We start from the raw sequence: 13,643 nt of genomic DNA, 5'->3' as shown, positions 1-13,643 counted from the left end.
CCTCAATATTTTAAATTATATTACGTATATACATCGCTGATTAAATGTTGTTGTTCTTTTTAATCTTTTATTGAGTTTATTAAATAATATTAATAGTTATTATCTCCTCTATCATATCTGCACTTAGCTGTTTTCTTTCTAAGCTTCTATCACCGAAGGTTGTCTGTGAGAGACCGTTATAATCGCGACAAGACCGCCTTTGCGCTCCATTTGTTAAATATTATAATTTTTTTGGTTTCTCTTATGTTCACTCATATGTTAAATAATAGAATATTTAAATAAATAAGGCATATTACTCATTACACGATTAGATGTCAAAAAAAAGGGTATAGTTCAAATGTTTTGAAAAAAGTAACATAATAAATCTGAATTATCCTTAAGGCCTCCTCTCCTTATGAGGAAATAGATATTCATTTATTTAATTGTATTTATTTAAGCTACTGCAGTAATTTAATTGGTGAATCTAATATCTACTGAGTTTCTTGCCGATGGTTACTTTATAATTAATACTATATTAAAAATTCAAAAGTGCTTTTGATAGCATACTTGAATATATCGTTTATTTGGTTATTAAGTGATATTCTCAATCTACACTATCAAGATTGAGATGAAACAAGATTTAAATATAACAGTCAGGTGTGAACTCATGGCGATCTGTCATTGACATACATTTATTACATTTTTAAAAGTCATTACTATAAAAAAAATATCAATAATCTTTGTATTAACTCTGTTTCGTTATAAATGTTGCAAATACAATAAATCTTTACCAATTTTATTACAAACATTAAAAAATGATATTTAAATTAAATGCCAATGAATCGTTAATTTGTTTTTTTCTTATAAAAGTTAATATCACTTAAGTGTGATATTTGATCACTTTAATAAGCCATTAATATGTGTCTAAAGTTCAATTTGTACAAGGTGTTACATTTCCTTTAAAGTATATGTGTATTTTGTATATTAATATATCTTACTAATTTAACTTTATTGTCTTCCGATGCAAAAGGAGTACTTAATGCCACCACCAAGCGTTCTCTGCCAGTCAAACTTTATGCTAAGTAAATAATATTCACGTTGACGGCATAAGCTTCGTAACTAACAGAATTACGTTAAGAAATGTAATCTAAGTATTTATTCAATCTAACCGTGATAGAATAAAACAGAAACAATAGTTTTACTACTTATATTTACAATTACTTACTAAAATAATAATTCTTTTTTCAATGTGGCAACCCTGTCGATAAATTGAAACAAAGCTGTCAGAGGGGGCATCATATCACAGTTCGCATTCTCGAACCGAAACCGATACATTCCGACAGATGAAAATTAAATGCCTATAGCATTTTCTGTGTCGCTTGTGAACGTCCGACGGTTAATACGTCGTTTAGCGAGTTTATTGTACGAGGACATTTTTATATACATTATTTCCCTTGATATATTTAAAAAACGTTATAAAAAAAAGTACATTATAGTAACAGCTCTCCCGTTTAACTACGTTTGGACGGATTTTCCTTATTAAGTTCAAGTTGAATTTTATACAAAATCTAAGCATATAAAACCTCTTTATTGATTTCCAAAAGATCATCAGATATAAAGCACGCATTTTATCCTCTGTAACATCTTTGTTCATACGTACATAGGTACATACATAAACACACAAAGCATTTTCAAAAAACCTTTTTGTTTTTATTAATTCCTTCACCTTTGATAATGGTATTAAATTAACGAATACACACACATTGATTTTAATACAATTCAACAATTTAGCTTATTAATCATTATTCATGTTAAAATGTGTAACTTTGTTATTAATTGTTAAAATATAAAGGCTTAGTCTTATTGGCTATAAAGTACTAAAATAACACAAAAACAATGTTTTTCGGTCTAAAATTATTGAAACATTATCATAACATTTGAATCGTTATTTTTATAATATATATCTTAATTTTGAAGCTAATGACGGGTGGGTATTTAACACAACTATAGAATCAACGTAATTTTTTTAACGTATAACTCTTTCGTCATCTTATTTCGTCATTGTGTAAATTCATTACCAGTTAGAACATATTCATTTCAAAATTGTGAAATTACTGAAGCAAAATAAATGCCGCCCAAACCGATATAAAAAAAACTTGAAGTATAATATCAATCAACTATAAACAACCAATATCAAATGATTTGCCAAAACAAAAAGAGAATCAAAAGAGAAACTAATGTCAAATATTTAATGTGTACCACATCAAAAAGTAAACAGCTATTAAAATTTTAAAACTAATAAACGCAATTATTCTATTTGTATCCGATTCACAAGCCAGATGTCCGGTTCAAATATAATTATGATCAGAGAAATGTCAAAATCAAAGAAATATTTAAATATATAAAAAAAAAAAAAAAACAGGAAATGTTACAAGGAAACAAATCGCTTTGAAAATTGCCCGACACGTTCCTGATTCGCCATTCGTAGCTTCCGACGACTTATATTAAAATTATAATCACATCAAAACTAATTTGCCGTTTGAATTTCTTTTATGTGAATTAACGACCCTATTACGAAGAGCTAGGGCTGTTAATTGCTGCGGCTTTGGGTAACGACCGTATTTTAAATTTATCGTTGATATCAAAGGGCCACACACGTCGCGTACTTCCGCAACTGAGTAAGTTCTATCGATTCAAATTATAATCTCTATACATCGGGCGTTCGATGACTTATTGATTTTATTATTTGCGTAAACCAATCATAATAGGAGTTAAAACGAAACGACAACTTCGAAATTTTAGTGACGTGATGTGATTGGTCGAAATATTAGATAATCTATGGTGCACATTATGGATTGGTGAAAAAGAAACGTTTTGAATGTCGTAATTGTTCTTGAAACTTTGAAAACGAAATTAAAGTTAATTATTAGTAGAAAATCGCATGTAATATGTAAATCTAAGTTTTGTATATCTTGTCCTTTGATTGGAATAAGGTATATATTTCGTTTGAATGGTGAGTGGACCAGTGTAAAATTTATAGAAAGAGAATCATTGCGAAATATTTTTACTTGTGCCAGCTGTGTAGTAAGTTCAAAAGAAATGATCATAAATACAAGCCAGTTATCTCCTTAGTAGGACAAGGATTTTATAGGCATATTCTCACATCACAATCATTGTCATCCAACCTATCTAATACATCAGCAGCCTGTAAATTTCCCACTGCTGGGCTAAGGCTCTCCCTTTGAGGAGAAGGTTTTGAGCATATTCCACCACGCTGCTCCAATGCGGGTTGGTGGAATACACATGGGGCAGAATTTCGATGAAATTAGACACAAGCAGGTTTCCTCACGATGTTTTCCTTCAGTACCGAGCACGAGATGAATTATAAACACAAATTAAGCACATGAAAATTCAGTGGTGCCTGCCTGTTTTTGAACCCGCAATCATCGGTTAAGATGTACGCGTTCTAGCCACTGGGCCATCTCGGCTCCTATCTAATATAACTGTTTTATTGGTCCAGTGACTATCTTAAAACACTGCAGACCAAATTTCTGGGCTTTTACTTCCATGTCTCGGAAACATGTTAATCCATTAGACCTAAGCCAAAACTCTCTCGAGTTTTGCTGATTGCCGTCGGATTATTATAGGACGTGTATACCTACTATAATTTATCTTGTTACATTCGCTAGTTCCAACGGTGTTCTGAAGGTAACCTACACAGTGTTATAATTTAAAATGAAAGTTACTTTTGTATTTAAAAATAAAGTAAACTAGTGAAATTGAAACATATAAAGTTATTATTATCTGTGGACACAATATTTACCACTACCTACCACTGGCTACCACCAAACAGCTTGTTTTATGATATAGGTAGGCGGGCGAACAAATAGGCCACCTGATGTTAAGTGGTCACCACCGCCCACAGACAATGGCGCTGTAAGCTGCACCTACCCAAACGAGCTAGCACAAATCCCTACCACCAAGTACACCACAGCTATACCTTTTACTAAGCTGTTCAAAACAGGAGCGTAAAGTGTTCAGGGTTCATGTATGTATTTCAAATACGTAACCAGATTCAGATGTTTCGGCCCCAGCATCATCCCCAGTGGCACTGGTTAAAACTTTTCTAGTTAATTCTGTCGTTTATATCAATTGTCATATGTTATTGCTGTATGCTGGTTTCAACTTTGGGGCAGTGAGTTTCAAGACATGACATTATTCATAGGCTTTCCTATTGAATTAAATAGGTATGTGTAGTCGGAGCGGAGTTTTTATATATAAAAGCTAACACGAAACCTTCAAAATTGATCTGGAGTGTAATCGTTTCTGCCTACACAACGGCCAGTATCGCTTACTCAGTATTTAAAAAAGTCCTATAGCATTAAATTATTATGCTTACAATCGATTTTAACGTCATTAAGACAATTCTTGTAAAGTAAAATATATATTAAAGATTTATTCATAGGAAAATAAAATCTATTCTTAAGACATAAGGCATAATTCAGCGTGTATGGATAATTGACGTATATTCTTTAGAATATTATATTTGTGTTTGTGTCATGTTTATATTTTAGTAGAAATTATAGTTTTGTTTCAATAATATCACCTGGTAATAATGCTTAATTCAAATACGCGATCAAGTCAACAACAATAGCGCAGCTCTTTTCTGTATGCTGATGTAGGTTTGGCCAGGGCCGGACCGGAAGTTTAGGGGGCCCTGGGCTAACACTACTTAGGGACCCAACTAAGACATATCTGAACTTGAATTAAATTAATTGAATGGGTTTGGACTCATAGGGCTGCAAACCATACGACCTGTTTAATTTAATAAAGTTATGGATTCTTTCGCATTATCGTTTGACTTTGACTCGATTTAGCTGGGGCCCCCTTGAATCCATGGGGCCCTGGGCCCAAAAGCCCAAAAAGCCATATGGTAGATCCGGCCCTGGGTTTGGACATCATTCAATTGAAATAATCAATTATAAGCTATATACGTTCATTACGTACACTTTTTGTCCGTATGACGTCACTAATTCGGACTACAGAATTCGATTTAATGGAAATCTACTACCGATTATTTATAGGGTACCCTACCCTGGGTGGTATATATTGGGTATAGGTTCTAATGGGAATTAATCGGTGTGGAATTCAGTAGTATGACTTCTTAAATGAAATTAGATATGCACTTATTATATACAAATATATGTACATTCTGTATAATAGGAAAATTTAATACCTAGTTAAAAAAATCAACCTAAAAGTACACAAAAAGTAAAAACTAAATGTTGAATTAAAATTTAGATGGACGAATTTATATAAAACGTTTTTGATTAAATAATAATCTATTAATAATTATTATTAACACCGTGGACGGAACTCAATACTGGTTTATAGAGCGGAAAGCAAAGGTCAAAAGGCAAAACGAATGTTATCATTTTCCTGTTAAAATGCAATCCTAATTCTCTCGACGAAAATTTGACCCGCCTCTAGCCGGTGGAGGCAATAAGACGAGATTATTCTTAATATTTTCGATTTAACAGCGGTCTTACTAAACGTCAAACGAATGATAAAACACGTCGACTTCTTTATTATGAGCTCGAACTGTATTGAGATTAATATTCAAAAGGAAAATACTAAGCATTGTTTGTGTGAAACATTTTAGATTGTTTAATTATAATTTCTCAACTCATTAACTATTAAGCTGATACGGTTAGCAAGTTCATAACTTTATGGACGATCAATATGTATTTTTAATAATAAAAATATTTGAAATAGTTTTTAATTTAAATACAAAGCATATTGAAAAAATTAACAACGAAAACTAAAAAAATCATTATAAGCGCAGATGTAATAATCATCATTTAAAGAAGGGCTTATGTACATTACAACGTAAATTTGCATCAGTGGCTACTAACTACTAGATTTTTGACAGACACGAGGGAATTTGTGCCTCTTATTATATTAGTTTGATCAGTATTTGGACCGGAACCTAGCAGTACGAACTGTTTAGCTGTAGAATACCTTGTAAATGGGACGGCAGGATACCAAGCAGCATACAGAAAATCCTTTTACAATAAAAAGAAAGTCGACTCTAAATTTTAATTGTACGTCTTGTGACTCAGTTAGGACATTGTCTATATACAGATCTCTTACACGTATACTATGTATGTTCCACTGCGGGGCCAAAGCATCCTCAGCCTCTTGAAGAGGTTGCAGAGCTTACTCCACAACGCTGCTCCGATACGGGTGAAATGGTGAAATTATAAATACAAATTAACCACTTGAATAGTTCTTTTTGCCTGTGTTTGTATTCAGAATCATCGATTAAGTTTTGTCTTGTAACCACTGGGCCATCAAGGCTCTCATGTTTATTTAAATCCACGAAATTTCAGAATAAATTATATGTATACAGCGAGTCTCACAGTAAATTGTCTGTAGTCTACTGAGAGGTTCCCTCCAGAATTAGACTAGGTCTCAACTGCACTCAGAGTACCTGACTTAAAGTGCATTGGAAACGTATCCTTTTAGCGTTTCATCCCGATGTCCAACTGCACTGAAGTGTACATCGAAAACATACCATATAGATACGGGTACTTAAATTAATAAAATTATGAATTTTCCAAAATTCTGGTCAAGGTTTTTTTTAGAAAATAAGTAGGTAACGGACATATGGATCATCTGATGGTAAATGCTCACCATCGCTCATAGACATTGGCACCGGAAGAAATATTAACCATTCCTTACAGCAGAACACAGCATACTGAATATTGCTATTTGTCAGTATAATATGTGATGTGGTACGTGAGGTGGTACGTAGGCGGGCTTGCACAAAGACCTACCACTGATTAAAAAAATAGGAATAGTATAGTAGCTTGTATATGTATGTATATCTCATAGCTGGGCTCAAACCTCTTAAAGTTGGTGGAATCAAATGTGGCAGAATTTCATTCAACCCATGTTCAATTCACAAAGTTCTCCACGTGAACATGATGTGTGTTCAATGATCATCTGATTTTAGAGATTGTCAATTGACTATTATCGGCTAAAACTAATCTTATGTAAATAGTAAGTCATTTGACTTTTACTATATTATAAGAGCCGCCGGCCATCAGAACTCGAGTACCTACGTACAACAGTGTCTTAGAAAGTATCTTTTGATATATTTTTTAAATTAGATGAATTATAAACACAAATATTAAGCACATGAAATGTCACTGGTTAATAACTTGTGTTCGGTTTTTAAATATCATCTCATTTATATGGAAATTTAGTATTGAATTTCGTATCGCGAAGAAAATTGTTGCTTTTTGTAATGTCTCTTGACATAATATGTTACTCCTATACGGTATAATTACATATATATAATATACGTATACATATATATAATATGTAATACGAGAAAAAATAATCAATGCAAAACAAATAATCTCCAAAAATTGTACGCAACACGGAAATACTCACTGTGGGAAGTCCCCTTTAGCTGACCTTAATTAAATTTGAGTCTTGATATTTTTATAAACGATAATAAAAGTACCGTCAACAAAACCAAAACTATACTATATTAAATTAGGCTTAGCTGAGATATATATGATACTAATTTATGAATATGTTGCGATTATGTGCGCGATGAGGCGCATGCGCACCCACATAAAGGCTTTCACAACAAGTTGTGTTATCAAAGTCTTATCTGTCAATGCGTGTCTCTTGTTGCGTACTTGTATGCAATTCTATTTTACGCCATTTTTTTTTTCATTTTTTTACATAATGAAACAAATTATTATTACGTTAATGTTTGCAAAGTGAAATTATTTTTATTATGTAAAAATATTGTTGTTGCTAACTAAAAATACTTTTTCATAGATGTATTGTTGCTTATATATTAATTATGTTTTTATATGTATATAATTTTTTTTAATATTGTACGTCAGTCACGTGAAATCTACCACTAAAGACTGACCAATCCACGCGGAACCGTCCGTCGATGACAATAACTTATTAATTTTTTGGATTCCGTTAATCCTACCTCATATTTTGTATTTACAGGCGAAGCGGACGTTAAACAACTAGTAAGTGAAAAATATATTTTCTTTATTTAAATCTCTAAGATTATTTGTCTCACCCGTCAAATCGGAACTCAAAAATACTGAGTATTAATGTTTATCGATTAAAAACATAATGTAAATATCAATACTAAATGACTTAATAATAAATTAGTATCGTTCGTTATCAATTGATTACCATTACCCGCCAATTTAATGTTATTAAGTAAAGATAATATAAAGTACCTACCTAAACAGATTTAAGATCATGTAATTTGAAATGTATAACGAAACCAATTTCTAGTTGCATTGGATATGTAATTAATATTTATATCAATCAAGAAATAAATTTATATTATTTTTTACGTATAATATCGTAAATGATTTCCCTTTTAAAAAAGTGGGGTCCTCATTATAAGTCTTACGAATCAGCGTTTGTGTTATAAGTGAAGGAATTAGCCCTAATAAGTCTAGTAAGGGCTCATAGAGATATGAGCTATGAGTATTTATTATTAAAAAAAGGTATTTATTTAAGTAACATATTTTATTTAATATTTCTAATGATGATTTAGTAATTGCATATGTATAAAGATGCATTTAAAAATTAAGAAGTATTGATTTAACTTGCCAAGTGTTTGATAGTATGACTTTGAACTCGTGATATAATTTAATTCTGTTGTTATATAAAAAAAAACTTTTCAAATTTCATCATATTTTAAAACACGAAATAAAATAATAAATACAAACTTTAACCATCTCGGATAATTAAATAAATAATAGTAATAACAATAAAAATATTCGTTTACTTTAAAAATATAGAACATTTTAATACATATAACATATACATTACCAGATATATTATTACAATGATATTAATTCTATGATTGGACCACAATGCCAAAAATATTATTACTAGAAGTTTGGATACAAAGAGAACTCCGTAAACTAAAATCAATTAACGTCAACTATCCTAATCTATCAGCGACGTTACGAAAGTTTAAAATAACGTATTTTGAATTTTCAAATTGAAACTATGTTCCTAAATCATACAAAAACTTATTTGCTAATCTATTTTAACGTTTTTTTAAAGATAAAGGCATGCAAACAATTGATTTGTTATTATTTGATTGAATTATTAACAATTTTATTGTTTAATTATTAATAATTAGATTCGATATTTCTAAAACATTTCTGTCTTGGCTTTAGAATAATTAATTTAAAAAATTCTGTTGTATTTTTTGCCGTACCCAATTTTAAAACATGATTGTAATTAAATTTAATTAGAGTAACATACTTAAAAGTTTTAATGTATTTAGTTGTTATTTGAGACAGAATGTAATTAATTTGAATTACGAATAATTTTATGATTGAGTGTGTGAAAGAATACAAAGGAAAGCGCTATTCTATCTTAAATAAATTATTTGAAAGCAAATATCTATATTCGATAACAAATATAAAACCTTGATAATGAAAACATCGCATATTAAAAAGCAATTCATTCAAAAAAAGAAAAAGAACTGTCAAGGCGATATTAATCTAGATTTAACTGTTACGATAAACAAAAAAAAAATAAAACATTAAACAACAATCAATCAAATCGATTAACTGATAAAAATATTTTAGCCTATATCCGTAAACTTTATAAACACAGTCCAAAATACACAATAAAAAGAAACTACACGTCTAAAAAAAATATAAAAGTAATTACATTACGAAATGTACGTCTCGTTAACATAATTACGTCTCAACTTAATTAAAAACCTTATAATTATGTTTTGTCGCTCACCTTACCGGTCCGATATCCGTATCAATCACACAACACAAAAAAGGAACTCAATAAAAAGGCCACAGATTAAAAAAAATCGTTCGTTAAAAACAATCAGTGAAACAATTCGAGTCAATTATACCACTTCCGAACGTAGTGTCAACGCATTGTTGGTAACAATGGCGTTCAAGGAACCGATTCGTAACCGAAAGCGTTCCGAGCGTGTTCCGAACGTGCTCCGAGCGTACCGCGCGTGTGTGCGGAGCTGTTAACGCGACGATCCTCACAGTTAGACTAACTCAGATCCAAATCGCTTAATTTTATGAGTTGTTGCCTTCTCCACCCCTCGTTGCGCGGATGGTGTAACTTTGACGCGACGTCCACGGCAATATTGTTTAGAAATTAATTTAATCATAGCCATTTGTAAATTTATATATTTGAACGTGGTTTTCTTTTGTACCAGCGAACAGTCAATTTTATCTTTCATCATGTATTTATTAACAGCATAAAACTTTATATCTGCCATATTTTCGTCGTTATAAATACAAGTACCGAATCGAATTTATCATTATAATCTAATATTTTATCATTATATATAATATACTATTTTATATGAGATCCACCAGTGTAATTCTGTAAGAAATAACTTCGAATCTCACTTCTCACACTCATCTCTCTCGAGCTAAACAAGTTTCATAAATTTATCTTTAATTAAAAAGGAAAAACAACGGCTTATCATTTCTATTCATAAGCAATGTCAAAAATCGGAATTATCAATAAGCATATAAATATTCTGATACCAAGCCAATCCAAGAGATAGAAGTAATTAATTTTATCATCATTAAAACCACCTTCCAGTGCAATAACATTGTTTCCGATAATATTTATATCAGCAAGTAATAATGCATTTTTAGTTTTAGTATAATTATTAAAATAATGGGAAATGTATTTATTACTAACGATAATGATCAAATATATTGAGATTTGATATCTTGGTGTTCAGAAATACCACATGGATAAATTTTATAAACGTTTGGTTTAGCAATCCGAAGTTTGAATGTTTCCAGCACACTCCTGTGTCTCGAAAATCATAAAAAGCCATTAGTCCTGTGTCTAAATTAAATCCTGTCGTATCGCAATTACCACCCCATCGGATTATAGGAGTACACACCTATCAGAGACATATCATCGACATGATATCATTTGCAATGAATCAATTTTATTATATTGCAGAATATTATCAAGTCCTTATCAAATAATCCATCTTCAAAGTAATCGAGCCCATATTTGATACTTTTTGGAAGTAGGATCCAAGGTCTCATTGGTGGATTAGTAGGGTCGATTGAGATTTGGAGGTCTACCCATTGGTCACTAATAAAAAAAATGTATTTTCGTATTCCAATTTGTAACGTGAACGAATCAGTTATTTCAGGCACAAGGAACATAACTCCTCCGATCCTATAGTTTATGCCGCGGTACAGTCGCAGTTTCTATTAGGTACGTTGACCAATTCCCACTAAGTAAAAATAAATAAATGATAAAAATAACTAAAAGCATTAGTCGTTTCCAATATAATACCACCCTTTACGTAAATATTTTTATGTCCAAAGGTCAAAAAAATGTAATCCCTATTAATATTGACACGTCTTGAACCTTATCACGAACATAAAACAAAACATAATCGTAATATTTTTGATTGATGCGACATTATCTCCCCAGACAGCCGCGCACAGACTTATATAACATCAACTTAAAAAAGGACCTGTTGACTTATCAATATTATCTATATTACATTATCAGAAATTATAATATATAAAATATTTCTATGCTATGTACGGTTAAGTAAAAGTTGTATTATATTTATCGGCCCCTATCAATGAGATATTAATATAATCGTTATCTATGTACTTCATCTTTTATACGTTAATAAAACCATAAGATGTCTGTACACAATATACTAGACAAACAACACAGGCTATAAAATGTTCGAGGATACAGGTCGTGAATGTTTTTTGATAAACATTATATATTGCATTGAAAAACCACTAGAAAAAAACATTAATAAAAATCTTGAAAGACTATTAAAAATGCAAGCAAACAGTTCACTCGTACTAATTGCCTTAGTTACAGCATCCGTATAACTACGCAAATTCGAGAAAAGGTACCGCATTACAAAGTCACTGCGCGCAGAGCATTTAGCGCCGGTACAGTAGCAATAACTCAGCGCAGGAAATCACGTCATCGCTCTATTACAGCACGCACACCAACACGGTTACTCACACGAGCAAGGTGTCTCGTGTCGGACGCGAGGACTATACGTTCAAATGATAATGGTGTATCAGGGAAAATAAATCGCACTTAATAATGGAATATGATTTGTTGTATCTGTACTTTTCTTTAAATTCAATTCCTCGAGTGTTCTCCTTTAAATCATATTTTCATATGTTCCTCGTGTACAATTGATTTGTTGATAAATATTGTTCAAATAATTCATTTGTATATTAAGCAGGAGCAAGAGTAAAGAGCAGGCTTTTTTATCATCAATATACTCTTGTATCGAATAATATGCCTTCTTTACCAATGTATTTTTTACAATTGACTTGAATCTATGAAACGGCAAAGTTAAAAATGTCCGCGGAATTTTATTATAGAAGCGGATACCTTGCCCCAAAAATGATTTATTGACTTTGCGGAGTCGGAAACTTGGCGTTCTAAGCTTATCCTTACTTCTTGTGCACATACAATGATTATCACTGATTTTATCAAAGTGATCAATGCCACTGTGAATATACATAATATTGTTGTAAATATACTGTGACGCAACAGTCAGTATTCCTACTTTGTTAAAAACATCCCGAAGAGAGTCTCTAGCTCCAAGATTATAAATAGACCGGATTGCTCTCTTTTGTAAAATAAAAACAGATTTAATATCTGCAGCATTACCCCAAAGTAATATGCCATATGACATAATACTGTGAAAATAACCAAAATATACTAGACGAGCGGTATCAATATCAGTTAGTTGTCTAACTTTTCTAACCGTGTATGCTGCGGAGCTGAGTCTTCCTGTCAGGGATGATAAATGAGGACTCCACTGAAGCTTGGAATCCAATGCTATTCCCAAAAAAAACCGTAGTATCGGCTACATCAAGACGGCCACCATTTAAAGATATATTATAATTTTGATTTCTAACATTGGGGAGGGTAAAAATCATATCTTACCCCTAATAAAATTGCCCACACATGTATCTTTGTTTAATATTTTATTGAAAGTACAAAATGGGCATTTTCGATATCTTCAAAAAGCGTCATCATATTTAAATATTTTTGTTTAGGTTGGTTGAAATCATTTAAAATCTATAAAAAATTAATAATTAATTAACCATAATGACTAAACCTGCCTCATGTATATCCCTCCACCGCTGAATACGGTATGAAAATCCGGTAGATTCTAAGTTTATCGCATTCAGATTGACAGACAAACAGACGCGGTGAGAGACTATGTTTTATAATGTATATATTTTTTTTTATGTTAGAGGTGGCAAACGAGCAGGAGGCTCACCTGATGGAAAGTGATTACCACCGCCCATGGACATCTGCAACACCGGGGGGCTTGCAGGTGCGTTGCCGGCCTTTCAGAAAAGAGTACGCTCTTTTCTTGAAGGTTCTCAAGTCGTATCGGTTCGGAAAAACCGCCGGCGAAAGCTGGTTCCACAGAGTGGTTGTGCGAGGCAGAAAATGTTTTAAAAATCCCGCTGTTGTGGATTTTCGGACATCTAGGTGGTGTGGGTGATATTTTGAATTTTGGCGAGATGTCCGAACAATTCACCGGAACATACCCCGTGATAAATTCTGTAGAA

The 13,643-nt window shown here is 31.8% G+C and overlaps 1 protein-coding gene across 1 annotated transcript in view; it reads right to left on the bottom strand.

Moving 5' to 3' along the window:
• LOC113391448 (homeobox protein mls-2) overlaps positions 1–10,082 on the bottom strand; it is an 83,348-nt gene extending 73,266 nt beyond the window's left edge. Inside the window, exon 1 of the mRNA XM_026627411.2 lies at positions 9,805–10,082. The gene's annotated coding sequence lies outside the window, so the exon portion shown is untranslated. The remainder of the gene's footprint in view (positions 1–9,804) is intronic.
• Positions 10,083–13,643: the final 3,561 nt, after the last annotated feature.

This window comes from Vanessa tameamea, chromosome 20 (genome assembly GCF_037043105.1).
Source record: "Vanessa tameamea isolate UH-Manoa-2023 chromosome 20, ilVanTame1 primary haplotype, whole genome shotgun sequence".
Lineage (NCBI taxonomy): Eukaryota > Metazoa > Arthropoda > Insecta > Lepidoptera > Nymphalidae > Vanessa > Vanessa tameamea.
Note: the sequence above shows the minus strand (reverse complement) of the source record. Positions and strands in the feature narration are given on the sequence as shown.